This window comes from Triticum aestivum, chromosome 3D (assembly GCF_018294505.1).
Source record: "Triticum aestivum cultivar Chinese Spring chromosome 3D, IWGSC CS RefSeq v2.1, whole genome shotgun sequence".
In the NCBI taxonomy this organism is placed as follows: Eukaryota; Viridiplantae; Streptophyta; class Magnoliopsida; order Poales; family Poaceae; genus Triticum; species Triticum aestivum.
The window spans coordinates 286,424,929-286,441,484 of record NC_057802.1 but is presented as its reverse complement, the minus strand read 5'-3'; the positions used below and the strand labels follow the sequence as shown (position 1 = coordinate 286,441,484).

General features: G+C 44.0%; 1 pseudogene; it reads right to left on the bottom strand.

Annotated features, from left to right (window-relative positions):
• The window catches only part of LOC123076267 (uncharacterized), a 52,873-nt pseudogene extending 43,334 nt beyond the window's left edge, over positions 1-9,539 (bottom strand).
• Between the last annotated feature and the right edge of the window lie 7,017 nt (positions 9,540-16,556).

Genomic DNA, 16,556 nt, shown 5'->3' with positions numbered 1-16,556 from the left:
GATTGATTCGAAAATTTTAGGGTTAGCTCTCCGCAGAATTCATCTCGGACCGACCGAACTATAGAAATCGGTCTCACCGATTCGGCCTTGGCCATTGCACATGCGCTTTTCGGTCTGACCGAAACGTGCAAATCGGTGTGACCGAGTTCAAGATTCTGTGAAACCCTAGCAATCTTGGTGCCACCGAACGGTGACTCGGCCCTACCGAGTTCACTAGTTTAGGTTCCAAGTGTTGCTTCGGTATCACCGAGTTTGTCAATTCGGTAGCTCCGAGATCACTTCTGTAGAGAACTAAAACTAAGCTTTTTGACTCAATTATTTTGCAAAACCTCTGTACTTTGTGATGCTCATCTACTCTACCTCATCTACAACCTATTCACAGGGTCTGCTGACAGTTTGCCTGCAAGATGTCTGATCAAAGTGACAGCCATAACAAGTATGAGGAACAGGTGCAGATGAGTGAGGGCTCAGATCCCTCCAGCACTTCTGATGATGGAAGTAGGAGCACTCCAAGCAACTTGCCAAAGGCAGCTACCAGGACAAGGAAGAAGAAAACCTCAGATTCTGAAGATGAGGATTATGTGGCTGTTGAGGATGAGGCCACTTCAAGAAAGAAAGTGCTGAAGAAGGAGTATAGCACTACTGCTGCAACAAAGCCTGGAATGAAAACAAAGGCTCCAGCAAGAAGAGTTCCAATGTCAAAAGCCAGAGCCTCAACTACTGAAGCTTCCAAGCCAAAGAAAGTTGCCACAGGTGAAACTATGAAGTTCACCATTGAATCAGATGATGGTGAAGCAGCAGGTGATGGTAAGAAGAAGAAGAGGGCAAGAACCACTACTGCTAGAGTTCTTGGCAAGCCCTCAATGAAGAGAAACTCTAAAGGAGAAGAAGAAGAACAAGAGGTGCTGCACCAGCACCCAAAGCTCAGAAGCTCATGGGAGATGCAATCAGATCAGGGGCTACTCCATCTAAGCCCAAAGCTGCTCCAGCTCAGAAGCCTAAACCCAAGAGGAACACCAGAAGTATTCTTGCTGAGGAAAAGAACAAGTCCCCAGTGCCTGAAGCTGCTGAAGAAGAGGAATATGACTCGCTTGTTTTGAGAAAGCTGAAGCCCAAGATCCCTGACCACAATGATGCACATCCTGTTGTAGAAAACATGAAAATCAGGAAGGATTCAGGACTGAGATTATGGAGACAGTCTGATCCATATGCTGTCAGGAGGAGAACTGTTGTGGATTACATGTTCAACACTAAGGAACAACAAGACTTTTATGAGACAATTTTGCTTGACAAGAAGCCCATAGTGTGTGAAATGAGATGGGTTGACTGGGAGTACATCAAGGAGAATGAAGATCACTATCCAGGTGTATATGACAGCTTCAAAGCATGTGGAGTTGATACATTTGTTGCCCAGAAGCTCACCAAGTGGAATGATGAGCTGATCATGTAGTTTTACTCCACTGCCCACTTCTACCCAGATGGGAAGATCATTTGGATGTCTAAAGGTACAAGGTACCAATCTACTATTGAAGAATGGGCTCAGTTGATCAATGCCCCGAAAGAAAATGAGGATGACTTGGATGTTTATGCTGAGAAGAAGAAAGACCATAACACTATGGCATCCATGTACAGAGAGATCCCAGATGATGCTTTGGAGACTCATAAGTTTGGATCTGTCCACTTCTTGTTGTCTGGTCTGCCTACCATCAACTGGATCCTAAGGCACACATTGCTACCCAAGTCAGGTCATCACAAGATGATCAGAGGACATGCTATCAACTTGCTACATTTGTTTGATGTGCCTCAAAAGTTCAAAGTCATGAGTTTGATTGTGGAGACAATCAAAAGGACGGCAGCTGATTAGAAGAGAAGTTGTGGGTATGCCCCACAAATTCAGGAGCTCATCAACTCCAAGATGGGCACAGGAAAATATCTATTGGATAAGGAGCACCTGCCCATCTACCCTGAATTTGAAGACAACACTGTTGTCATGAATGAGAATGAACCATCATCAGCTCAAGCACATGAGAAGAGAGAGAAGGCAAGGGCAAAGAAAGCTACAAGAATGCCAACTGTTGAACAGGCATCTCAAGTGTTCTTGAAGACCAAGCAAGATCAACTTGGATATCTGATCCAATCCACTTTGAGGATTGAGAAGGGCTTGGCCACCCTGACTCAAAACCAGGAGAGTTTGGAGAGGATCATTGAGCAGAAATTCTATGATCTTGATGTCAAGGTAACTGAGATCCAAACTGCAGTTGAGCAGCTACAGGAGGAAGCAGAGGAGAAGAAGGGAAAATCTACTACAGATGCTTTTGCTAGAGTGCCCAGAGGACAGCGATCTGCTGCAATGCCAGTCACAGACACTAGAGCTACAGCATCAGCTCCAGCAGCTACAGCTCCAGTGCCACCTCCAGCAGCCACTCCACCAGCTCCAGCTACATCAACAGATGCCTTCGTCCTTGGAGTTCTCTCTACACCACCTCCCAAAGATCAAGCCTGAGAGACATTTAGTACTATGCATTTTTGAACTTTTTGGTAACTTGTTGCCAAAGGGGGAGAAAAATGTATAGATCATAGGCTTCGAGAGAGAGTGTTGCTTTTTTATCTCTCTTGCTCTTTTGGTTGAACTTCTTGATTGTGTGCTTGTGTGAGATACTTTATGTGCTTGTGAGATACTTGTTTGATCATGTGTTTGATCATATGCTACCCTTAATGCTTGTTGGATGATATTATCTCTTATATCCTTATATGATCATTCACTTGCTTGGTGATGAGTGCATGCTTTTAACTTCTATCATTTTGAGCGCTCCACCAAGATGTATGTGGCATGGAAGAGTAACGCATGATCCTATTCGATTGTGCATTTGCATTCAAAAGTAAAATTTAAATAATGCACAAATTTAGGGGGAGCTCTTGCTTATCACATACTTCTCAAAGCGACGATGTTTTTCAATCTTATTATCATTTGTCGAAGCTTTGATCTATATGTTGTCATCAATTACCAAAAAGGGGGAGATTGAAAGTGCAACTATCCCTGGGTGGTTTTGGTAATTCCTAACAACATATAGCTCATTGAGCTAATGCTACTTCAAGATAAACATTTTCAGGAAAGCTCAATGATTGGCATGGCATGGATGAGAAAAGTGGACCCCTCAAAATGCTAAGGACAAAGGATTGGCTCAAGCTCAAAGCTCAAGACTCTACATTTTTCATTTTAAGTGATCCAAGATCACATTGAGTCCATAGGAAAAGCCAATACTATCAAGAGGGGGTGAGGTGTTGCTTAATGAGTTTCTTGCTCAAAGTGCTTAGTGATATGCTCCAAAAACCCTCAACTACTTTCTCACATCCACATATGTCCCAAACAAAAAGTCAAACTCGGCCCCACCGAAACTTTCTATCCGGCGCCACCGAGTTCAGTTGACATAGCCACTGCCAGAAACCCTAGTCTTTTCGGTCTCACCGATAGGGATCTCGGTCTCACCGAGATGGGATTGTAATATCTCTGTTTCCCTTAGTAACGTTTCGGTCAAACTGAGATGAGCGATCGGTCCCACCGAGATTGCAATGCAAACTCTCTGTTTCCCTTTCGTAACATTTCGGTCCAACCGAAATGAGCGAATTGGTCCCACCGAGTTTGCCTGACCAACTCTATGTTTGTCTATTACCAAAATCGGTCTCACCGAATTTGTGTAATCGGTCTCACCGAGATTACGTTATGCCCTAACCCTAACGAAATCGGTCTCACCGAGTTGACGTGTTGGTCCCATAAAAAATCCGAACGTTCACATTATGAACTAAATCGGTCTGACCGAGTTTCATGATTCGGTCCCACCGAGTTTGGTAAATTGTGTGTAACAGTTAGATTTTGTGTGGAGGCTATATATACCCCTCCACCCACTCTTCATTCGTGGAGAGAGCCATCAGGACATGCCTACAATTCCAACATACATTTTTCTGAGAGAGAACCACCTACACTTGTGTTGAGGTCAAGATATTCCATTCCAACCACATAAATCTTGATCTCTAGCCTTCCCCAAGTTGCTTTCCATTCAAATCATCTTTCCACCAAATCCAATCCTATGAGAGAGAGTTGAGTGTTGGGGAGACTATCATTTGAAGCACAAGAGCAAGGAGTTCATCATCAACACACCATTTGTTACCTCTTGGAGAGTGGTGTCTCCTAGATTGGCTAGGTGTCACTTGGGAGCCTCCGTCAAGATTGTGGAGTTGAACCAATGAGTTTGTAAGGAAAAGGAGATCGCCTACTTCGTGAAGATCTACCCGAGTGAGGCAAGTCCTTCGTGGGCGACGGCCATGGTGGGATAGACAAGGTTGCTTCTTCGTGGACCCTTCGTGGGTGGAGCCCTCCGTGGACTCGCGCAACCGTTACCCTTCGTGGGTTGAAGTCTCCATCAACGTGGATGTACGATAGCACCACCTATCGGAACCACGGATAAAAAATCTTCGTGTCAACATTGCGTTTGCTCCCTCAAACTCCTCCCTTTACCTTCATATGCAATTGTTTTACTTTCCGTTGCTACACTCTTAGAATTGCATGTGTAAGTTGATTGCTTGACTTGTGCTAAGTTGCTAAAATCTGCCAAGAACTAAAATTGGGAAAATGCTAGATTTTTAATTGGTCAAGTAGTCTAATCACCCCCCCTCTAGACATACTTTCGATCCTACAGTGGTTGGCAGTTCCCGACCAAACATTGTTCATTGGGGTCGAACAATGTTCCTTCAGCAGAAAACTTGAGTTCTGGAAATCTTTCGCAAGTTGGGATATCCAAACTCGTGCAAAACATTGTTTCGTCAGAATCGGAACAATGTTTCTTCAGCAGACAACTCATTCTTCATGAATTCCTAACTTTGTTTCCTCGCCATAAAACATTGTTTTGCACGGACTGAAATGTGTTTGGCCTTCTTTGATATTGCACCTGAGTTCAACCAACAACAAAGGAGGTGAAGGCACAACCATGTTTTCAAGGTCAAATGATAGACTTAAGTGAGTGTTCACCTGATCATGTATTTGCATTGCGCGACTTCTTGTGATTGGACCGTTGATGGTTGGTGGTGTGGTGCCCATGGTTGGGATGTTCTCATCATCCTCCCCCTCTTGAGAAGGAGTCGTCCTCGACTCTAAAGGCCCAAAGTGTGGGGAAAGATCGGAGACATCGAAGGTTGGGCTAACACCATATTCTTCTGGAAGATCGATCTTGTAAGCATTGTCGTTGATTCTCTCGAGCACCGCAAATGGTCCATCGCCGCGTGGCTGCAACTTTCACTTGTGTTGCTCAGGAAAACGGTCCTTCCGAAGGTATACCCATACCAAATCGCCTTGCTTGAACACCAGCTTCTTCCTGACGAAATCAGCACGCTTACTTGCATCAATGCTAGTTCGTTCCTGAAGTGGCAAAGGCAAAAGTTCGATGGGAGCAATAGGTTTCAAGCCATAAACAAGTTCAAACGGGCAAAATTTAGTGGTCGGATGTACCGCCCTATTATACGTGAACTCCACATGAGGTAGGCACTCTTCCCACATCTTCAAATTCTTCTTGAGGACTGCTCGCAGCATCATGGATAACGTCCGGTTGACAACTTTAGTTTGTCCATCAGTTTGTGGGTAGCATGTTGTGGAAAATAGGAGCTTGGTGCCAAGTTTTCCCCATAAGGTCTTCCAAAAGTAGCTCAGAAATTTGGTGTCACGGTCTGACACAATCATGCGTGGTACTCCATGTAGCCGCAAAACTTCCCTGAAAAACAGACCAGCAATGTGTGAAGCATCATCGCTCTTATGACATGGGATAAAGTGTGCCATTTTGCTAAAATGATCAACTACCACAAACACCGAGTCACTCCCCCTCTTAGTTTGTGGTAAACCAAGAACAAAATCCATAGAAATATCTTGCCACAGAGTATTCAGAATAGATAGAGGAGTATATAAACCATGAGGATTCAAGCGGGACTTAGCTTTGTGACAAATCTCGCATTTCATCACGTAGCGTTCGACGTCACATCTCATTCGCGGCCAAAAGAAGTGATCAACGAGCACACTTTTAGTTTCTTGGCTCCAAAATGTCCCATGAGACCACCAGCGTGAGCCTCCTGCAAAAGCAACAAACGAACAGAACAATCTGGGATGCACAATTTGTTAGCTCGAAATAGAAATCCATCATGCAAGTGAAACTTCTCCCATCCCTTTCCCTTGTTACACTTTGAAAATGGTTCAGCAAAGTATGAGTCATTAGCATACAATTATTTGATGCTTTCTAAACCAAGGATTTTGACATCAAGTTGGGAAAGTAAAATGTTACGCCTAGACAATGCGTCAGCAACAACATTATCCTTCCCTTTCTTGTACTTGATAATATAAGGAAAAGACTCTATGAACTCACTCCATTTTGCATGTCTACGGTTCAGTTAAAGTTGGCCCTTAAGATGTTTTAAAGATTCATGGTCAGAATGTATTACAGACTCTTTTGGCCACAAGTAATGTTGCCATGTTTCCAAAGAACGAACAAGTGCATACGATTCTTTATCATACACAGAATAATTAAGAGTTGGACCATTAAGCTTCTCACTAAAATAGGCGATGGGTTTACCTTCTTGCATTAGTACTCCACCAATGCCAACACCACTTGCATCACATTTGATCTCAAATGTCTTACCAAAATCAGGAAGTGAAAGCAGTGGGGCTGACGTCAATCTCATCTTCAGTTCTTGGAAGGACATGTCTTGGGCATCACCCCATTGGAATGGAGTGTCTTTCTTCATTAACTCATTAATTGGTGCAGCAATGGTGCTGAAATCCTTCATGAACCGGCGGTAGAAACCTGCAAGTCCGAGGAAGCTACGTACTTGGCTCGCATTTTGTGGAGGCATCCACTCACGAATAGCCTTGATCTTCTCTTCATCGACCTCCACACCTTTTGCTAAAACCACAAAGCCAAGAAACACAACCTTGTTTGTGCAAAATGTGCACTTTTCCACGTTAGCATACAACTTTTCCTCCCATAGGACAGCAAGCACACATTTTATATGTCCAACATGATCCTCCAAAGTTTTGCTATAAATCAATATGTCATCAAAGTAAACCACTACAAACTGGCCAATGAAGGATCTAAGCACATGATTCATCAATCTCATGAAAGTACTAGGTGCATTTGTTAATCCAAAAGGCATAACCAACCATTCATACAAGCCAAATTTTGTCTTAAAAGCAGTTTTCCATTCGTCACCCTCTTTCATTCTTATTTGGTGGTAACCACTTCGCAAATCGATTTTGGAAAATATGGTGGAGCCACAAAGTTCATCAAGCATGTCATCGAGCCTAGGAATAGGGTGGCGATATCTCACAGTTATGTTGTTAACGGATCGACAATCAGTGCACATGCGCATGGTACCGTCTTTCTTTGGAACTAAAAGAATGGGAACAACACAAGGAGAAAGACTTCCCCTTACATACCCTTTGTTAAGATGATCTTCTACTTGCCTCTGAATTTCCTTCGTCTTCTCTGGGTTTGCTCGATACGGTGGCCGATTAGGTAGTGGGGCGCCCGAAACCAAGTCGATTTGGTGCTCAATGCCCCGCTTCGGTGGCAACCCAGGTGGTACCTCCTTCGGAAACACATCCTCATACTCCTGCAAAAGATAAAAAACAACACTAGGAAGAGTTGAGTGTAAGTCGTTAGCAGCCAATAAAGTGTCCTTGTACATGAGTACAAAGAATGGAGTATTAGGTTCTCTCAATTCCCGCAGATCCCTTTTCCTAGCCATCATAACTAATCCCTGTTTTTTCCGGGGCTTGGTCATATTTGGCTGTGGAAACACTCCCTCACTATGTTGGTGGCTCACTCATTGTGTATGATCACTCTCTCGCTTTTTCTTTCCTTTTCTTTTCATCTCATCAAGATAGACTTCCTAGGGTGTCATGGGCAGCTAAGTGAACTTTTCTCCTCTATGGACAAAACATAAGCGATTCGCACGCCCGTTGATTTGCACATCACGGTCATGCAACCACGGTCGCCCAAGAAGCAAGTGACAAGCGTGTGTCGGCACCACATCACACTCAACATCATCCTGATATGTCCCTACTGGAATTGGTATTTGCACGCTGCTAATCACCTTAATTGCGCCGCAATCATTCAGCCATTGCATGCGATATGGGTGTGGGTGACGTTTTGTTCGCAATTGGAAGCTTCTCGACCATCTCCGTACTTGCAATATTGTTGCAGCTGCCACTATCAACAATCACTCGACATATCTTGGAGTTGATAAGGCAACAGGTGTGGAAAAGATTATGCCACTGCCCCTTTTCCTCCTCCACAACCTGGGGTTAAGTGAACGACATACAACCAAAGCTTCTCCATCGAGTTCCTCGTGAGATAAAATAGTTCCTCCTACTTCCCAACCTTGATCCTCTTCCACTTCATCATTGCCGCCTTCAGGGTCACTTTCAGACTCCCATTCACCCTGTTCATTGATGATCATAGTTCTTTTGCTTGGGCATTCCGAAGAAATATGACCTCTTCCTTTGCACTTGTGGCATTGAATGTCGTTGTTGCGTGTAGAACTCTTTGCTGGAGGTGGAGCAGATGATACTCCGGTCGTAGCTGATGGCCTCTTATCTTGATTGCGAATAATAGGCGAGGAAGCCGTCGAGGCATGTGGGTGTCTAGGTGGTGCACCCTCAAACTGAGAACCATATGGCTGTTGTGCTCGCTGCCATGAGCGTGTGGTGGTGCGGCCTTGAAAAGCACGAGTATGACCATTACACATATTCTTCTTCTCAACTCTTATAGCTTGATGTACCACATCTTGTAATGTATCATAAGGAAACATCTCCACAAATTCTGATATTTCATCATTCAGCCTATGTAAAAATCTCGCCATCTTCGCCTCATCACTTTCACGGGTTCTCGTCCGAATTAGCAGCACTTCTATCTCTTTATAGTACTCCTCAACAGTGCGGGAACCTTGAGTGAGCCCCTGCAACCGCTTGTACAATTGCCTCTCATAGTATGATGGAACAAAACCGTGCCTCATGACTTCCTTCATCAAAGTCCATCTGCGGATATGATTATTTCCTAACATCAACTGATCATCTTGCAGCTGATTCCACCATGTAAGAGCATAACCAGAGAGCTCCATAACAGCAAGATCAACTCTCTTGGCTTCAGAAAAACCATGGATGCGAAAGATTTAATCACACTTCTCTTCCCACTCAATATATGCATCCGGATCCTCTTTTCCTGTGAATGATGGCACATGTAGCTTCACTCTCGCTTGGTTGTCACGGTCATCCTGATCACGACAGTCATAATGATGACCATTGCAACCAAAAACAGCACCACGGCGAGGTGGGGAGTAGGGTTCATAGTCCCCCATGCCTTCATCTTCGTCACCATGCTCGGAGAGATCTTCAAGGAAGATGGCATCACCATCATGTGCCGCTCATCGCCGGCGATCAGCAGCAAACCCGCGGGGGTCATGGCCTCACCCACAAGATTCTCCTCCATGCAGCCCACCCTCATGGGGGCAGCAAAGTCGCCACGCCTCCGTTCAGCACCAACAGCAGGGGCACCGTGGGCAGCAGCTCCTGCCGCTCTTCCACGACCAACATGGCGATCACCATTTCCTTGACGTTGCCGGTTATCGGCGGCCAGAGAGGCAGCGGGGCTGTGTTGATGTTGATCCCCATTACCCGCGATAGGAAGACGACCACCGAACATCCTTCGCATAGCTGCAACTATACTCTCCTCAATCATATCACCAAGTGCCGCGTGAGTTTTTGGGAGATCATCTTCCACATGTTGATGTCCATGTACACTCGAGTTGGATCCTGTCATGTTAACTCTCGGAAACAAGTGGTCAAAAGGAAAAATATATGTGGAAAACACTCAGCTCACCTTCTTGCTTACCCAAATTCTAATGATTCCTTGGCGGCTATGCGGAAGTAGCAAATCAGGAGTGGACGGGCGAATGAAAGGAAGGAAGCCGACGGTAGCTAGGTGGATGTGGGTGGGGTAAAAAGGGAGGGCTAGTGCTGAGATCCAATCGATGCAAACCAAATGAACAAGAAAATTTGTAGGTCCTTCCACCATGTTTGAGCTGGAACACTTGCCACTTCAACTTCTGAAATTTCTCACCAAACTGAATATGGTTGCACAATTGCTCAGCACTTTCTCTTCTCTTTTTTTGCTCTTTCTCTCTCTCTCTCTCTCTTTTGGCTTTTTCACTCTCTTTTTTGCAACACAACAGATCCAACAATGAGACTCAAAGACAAACAGCAGCAACTTTGGATAGAAGTTGGTGCAAACACAAAGAGGAAAGCAAACAACTAGATCTCAGCAACAAAGGCTTGAATTTTTTTGTGGCTTTTTCGCTTTGGACTCTAGGACGGGGAAAACCAAACTAAAAAGGATAAATCTAGCAACAAAGATACAGATCCTAACATGTAAACCTTGCTCTGAATACCAGATGATGCGACACCGTCTTCAGAGAAGAGGGTGTTCAAGGGGAGGTCCGATCTTCACGGCGTAGGATCGATAAAAGGATGGGGATAACTAGCTGCAAGCAGCTGGAAAAATGGAAAATAAGAGATTATGACCCAACGAGGAGGAGGCTCACCGAAGCTTGCAATCCGAACATTCGCCGATCCACAACCCTCAATACTACCCCACACAACCACACTCAAGTCATGGAGCATGGGATAGGTGCAATCCGCAAGGGAAACCATGAACTCTAACCCACACAACACGATCTAGTCGTGGAGCACGAATTAGGAGCAATTTCTCAAGGAATCACGAGAATAAGGATAACAAGAGCTCTCCAATCTCAGGAGGAGTCCATGTCTTTGGTCTTTGAAAGAAATGGCAAAAGTCCCCAACGAAGGGAAGAGCTAACCTAATTATAATCGGGACAACCCCCCTGGATAGGTGTGAAAGAGAACTAGCTTCTGGAACCAGCTTAGGTGTGAAAGTGAACCAACTTTGTTTGACTAAATGGCTTCAAGACTTAATGAGGTAGCTTATGGAAAACTCTCGTTGGAGGTGGTTGGGAGTTCCCGACCAAACATTGTTCATTGGGGTCGAACAATGTTTCCTTCAACAGAAAACTCGAGTTCTGGAAATCTTTCGCAAGTTGGGATATCCAAACTCGTGCAAAACATTGTTTCGTCAGAATCGGAACAATGTTTCTTAAGCAGACAAATCATTCTTCATGAATTCCTAACTTTTTTTCCTCGCCATAAAACATTGTTTTGCACGGACTGAAATGTGTCTGGCCTTCTTCGATATCGCACCTGAGTTCAACCAACAACAAAGGAGGTGAAGGCACAACCATGTTTTCAAGGATAAATGATAGACTTAAGTTAGCGTTCACCTGATCATGTATTTGCATTACGCGACTTCTTGTGATTGGACCGTTGATGGTTGGTGGTGTGGTGCCCATGGTTGGGATGTCCTCATCACCCTGCCGGGCTGTTTTGCTAGCTTCGCACCTGTTTGCTTGACACGTCTCAGGACGGGTGTCGCTTGGAGGTATTTTCTATAGGAAGTGGCTGCCATGTGGCAAATACTAGCCACTTAGTCACTTTGGAGCTTGACACCGCACTGATCAACGATGTGCGTCATGATGAGGTGGTGCGGTGGAGCGGTTTTGCCTCCGTAAGCCCCGGCAGGCCTCCTGGGACGACCCGAAGGCTTGCTTCCGGGGGTAACCCCGTCCTTGCCAGGCTCGCCTGCCCGGCAAGGGAGGTTTCTCCCTTCACAATATCTTGCTTCTCTGGCTAATCTTGGTCCTCTTGTGCTGCACGTTGGTCCTTCGAAGAACTGATCCCTTGCGCTCCAATCTGACCTTGGTGTTGTGATCATGTTCTTGTGCCTGTGCACAGTCTGGGCAATGGACCCAAGGTTTGTTGCACCGACAGACTCCTGCCTGCAGCTACTACTATTACTCCACACATCGACCGCTATCCAGCATGCACCTAGTGTATTAAGTTCATGGAAAAACAAAGTAATGCAATAAAAACGATGACATGATGTAGACAAGATCTATTCATGTAGAAATGGACCCCATCTTTTTATCCTTAATGGCAACGATACATGCGTGTCATGTCTCCTTCTGTCACTGAGATTGAACACCGCAAGATCGAACCCATCACAAAGCACATCTTCCCATGGCAAGAAAAATCAATCTAATTGGCCAAACCAAACCAAAGTTTTGGAGAAGAAATACGAGGCTATAACAATCATGCATAAAAGAGTTCAGCAAAGACTCAAATAATATTCATAGATAGATTTGATCATAAACTCACAATTCGTCGGATCCCAACAAACATACCACAAAAAGTCATTACATCAAATAGATCTCTAAGAACATCGAGGAGAACATTGTATTGAAGATCAAAAAGAGAGAAGAAGTCATCAGCTAGTACCTACGAACACGTAGGTCGGTGGTAAACTACTCACGCATCATCGGAGGGGCAAGGGTTATGATGAAGAACCCCTCCGTGATCGTTGACCCCTCCGACAGAGTGCCGGAAAAGGCGTCTAGATTGGATCTCGTGGTTATGGAACTTGCGGCGGCGGAAACTGTTTTCTCTCGACTCCCCTAGGGTTTTTGCGATTTTAGAGTATTTATAGAGCTAATAGGTGGTGGAGGGGGGTCTGTCGGACCCACTACCCACCAGGATGCCAGGGGCCTCTGGCGCGCCCTGGTGCCTAGTGGGCCCCACAGGCCCCCACTGGTGCATTTATTGGGCCTCCTGGGCGTCTTCTGGCAGAAAAAATTCTCCAAAAAGTTTATGGCATTTGGACTCCGTTTGGTATGGATATTCTATGAAGTAAAAAAACAAGCAAAAACTGCAACTGGCACCGGGCACTATGTCAATAGGTAAGTCCCAAAAAATGAATATAGTTGCTAGAAATGAATATAAAACATCCAAGATTGATAATATAACATGGAACAATGCAAAATTATAGATACGTTGGAGACGTATCATTGGCCAAGTGAATTTTCTACTAGATAGCTTATTCTCTAGGAGGCTCCAAATTTCAATCCAAGCATTAAAGTTATCACTCCACTTATGATTAATCATACCATTACTTTCATCACCAGGGCTCCTAACAAGGTTAAAGTCCCCACCAATGAGGGTAGGGGTATCCACATCAACAAAGAGCGTGTGATTTTCAGAAATAAAGGCCTTGTTGCCTTCCTCATAGGAAGAGCCACAGACCATGATCAATCTAAAAATTTTCCCATCTGTTTTCACTTTGACTAAACATCTAATAGAGGATTCTAGATGGGACCAGAAAATTACATCAAAAACTTCTAGATCCACTCCCATCAGGATGCCACCAACAGAACCTTTTGATGGGAGGTGATGCCAAGAAAAATCTCTAGTTCCTACCAATGACTTAAGGTAAGAGGTAGAGAATTCTATTTTTTTAGTTTCCTGAAAGCCCAGCACAGTGGCATGAGTTTTCTTAATGGTGTCAATAATAAGAGTCTTCCTCCCTAGGGCAGCTATGTGCTACCTCTTGAGCACTGCGCTGGTTTTCCCTTGAAGAGGAAAGGGTGATGCAGTAAAGTAGCATAAGTATTTCCCTCAGTTTTTGAGAACCAAGGTATCAATCCAGTAGGAGACCACGCTCGAGTCCCACGCACCTACACAAACAAATAAGAACCTCGCAACCAACGCGATAAAGGGGTTGTCAATCCCTTCACGGTCACTTACGAGAGTGAGATCTGATAGAGATGATAAGATAATATTTTTGGTATTTTTATGATAAAGAGTAAAAGTAAAGATTGCAAGGTAAACGGTAATAGAAATAGCTTGTTGACGGAAGATTAATATGATGGAAAATAGACCCGGGGGCCATAGGTTTCACTAGTGGCTTCTCTCAAGATAGCATAAGTATTACGGTGGGTAAACGAATTACTGTCGAGCAATTGATAGAATTGAGCATAGTTATGAGAATATCTAGGTATGATCATGTATATAGGCATCACGTCCGTGACAAGTAGACCGACTCCTGCCTGCATCTACTACTATTACTCCACACATCGACCGCTATCCAGCATGCATCTAGAGTATTAAGTTCATAAGAACAGAGTAACGCTTTAAGCAAGATGACATGATGTAGAGGGATAAACTCATGCAATATGATATAAACCCCATCTTTTTATCCTCGATGGCGACAATACATACGTGTCGTTTCCCCTACTGTCACTGGGATCGAGCACCGCAAGATTGAACCCAAAGCTAAGCACTTCTCCCATTGCAAGAAAGATCAATCTAGTAGGCCAAACCAAACTGATAATTCGAAGAGACTTGCAAAGATAACCAATCATACATAAAAGAATTCAGAGGAGATTCAAATATTGTTCATAGATAATCTTGATCATAAACCCACAATTCATCGGATCTCGACAAACTCACCACAAAAGAAGAGTTACATCAAATAGATCTCCAAGAGAATCGAGGAGAACTTTGTATTGAGATCCAAAGAGAGAGAAGAAGCCATCTAGCTAATAACTATGGACCCGAAGGTCTGAGGTAAACTACTCACACATCATCGGAGAGGCTATGGTGTTGATGTAGAAGCCCTCCGTGATCAATGCCCCCTCCGGCGGAGCACCGGAAAAGGCCCCAAGATGGGATCTCACGGGTACAGAAGGTTGCGGTGGTGGAAATAGGGTTTTTGCTCTGTCCCCGATGGTTTGGGGGTACGTAGGTATATATAGGAGGAAGAAGTAGGTCGGTGGAGCTACGAGGGGCCCACGAGGGTGGAGGGTGCGCCTAGGGGGGGTAGGCGCGCCCCGCTACCTCGTGGCCTCCTCGGTGATTTCTTGACGTCCACTCCAAGTCCTCTGGATCACGTTTGTTCCAAAAATAACTCTCCCGAAGGTTTCATTCCGCTTGGACTCCGTTTGATATTCCTTTTCTGCGAACACTGAAATAGGAAAAAAACCAGCAATTTGGGCTGGGCCTCCGGTTAATAGGTTAGTCCCAAAAATAATATAAAAGAGTATAATAAAGCCCATTAAACATCCAAAACAGAATATATAATAGCATGGAACAATAAAAAATTATAGATACGTTGGAGACGTATCAAGCATCCCCAAGCTTAATTCCTGCTCGTCCTCGAGTAGGTAAATGATAAAAACCAATTTTTGATGTGGAATGCTACTTAGCATAATTTTTAATGTAATTCTCTTATTTGTGGTATGAATATTCAGATCCGAAAGATTCAACATAAAAGTTTAATATTGACATAAAAGTAATAATACTTCAAGCATACTAATAAAGCAATCATGTCTTCTCAAAATAACATGGCCAAAGAGAGTTATCCCTACAAAATCATATAGTCTGGCTATGCTCTATCTTCACCACACAAAGTATTTAAATCATGCACAACCCCGATGGCAAGCCAAGCAATTGTTTCATACTTTTGATGTTCTCAAACTTTTTCAATCTTCACGCAATACATGAGCGTGAGCCATGGATATAGCACTATAGGTGGAATAGAATGGTGGTTGTGGAGAAGACAAAAAGGGGAAGATAGTCTCACATCAACTAGGCGTATCAACGGGCTATGGAGATGCCCATTAATAGATATCAATGTGAGTGAGTAGGGATTGCCATGCAACGGATGCACTAGAGCTATAAGTGTATGAAAGCTCAATAATGAAAACTAAGTGGGTGTGCATCCAACTTGCTTGCTCACGAAGACCTAGGGAAATTTGAGGAAGCCCATCATTGGAATATACAAGCCAAGTTCTATAATGAAAAATTCCCACTAGTATATGAAAGTGACAAAACAAGAGACTCTCTATCATAAAGATCATGGTGCTACTTTGAAGCACAAGTGTGGAAAAAGGATAGTAGCATTGTCCCTTCTCTCTTTTCTTTCATCATTTTTTGGTTGGGCCTTTTCTCTTTTTTTATGGCCTCTTTTTTTTAGTCCGGAGTCTCGTCCCGACTTGTGGGGGAATCATAGTCTCCATCATCCTTTCCTCACTTGGGACAATGCTCTAATAATTATGATCATCACACTCTTATTTACTTACAACTCAAGTATTACAACTCAATACTTAGAACAAAATATGACTCCATATGAATGCTTCCGGCGGTGTACCGGGATATGCAATGAATCAAGAGTGACATGTATGAAGATAATGAATGGTGGCATTGCCACAAATACGATGTCAACTACATGATCATGCAAAGCAATATGACAATGATGGAGCGTGTCATAGTAAACGGAACGGGGGTAAGTTGCATGGCAATATATCTCGGAATGGCTATGAAAATGCCATGATAGGTAGGTATGGTGGCTGTTTTGAGGAAGGTATATGGTGGGTGTATGATACCGGCGAAAAGTGCCCGGTATTAGAGAGGCTAGCAATGGTGGAAGGATAAGAGTGCATATAATCCATGGACTCAACATTAGTCATAAAGAACTCATATACTTGTTGCAAAAAACTATTAGTTATCAAAACAAAGCATTACGCGCATGCTGCTAGGGGGATAGATTGGTAGGAAA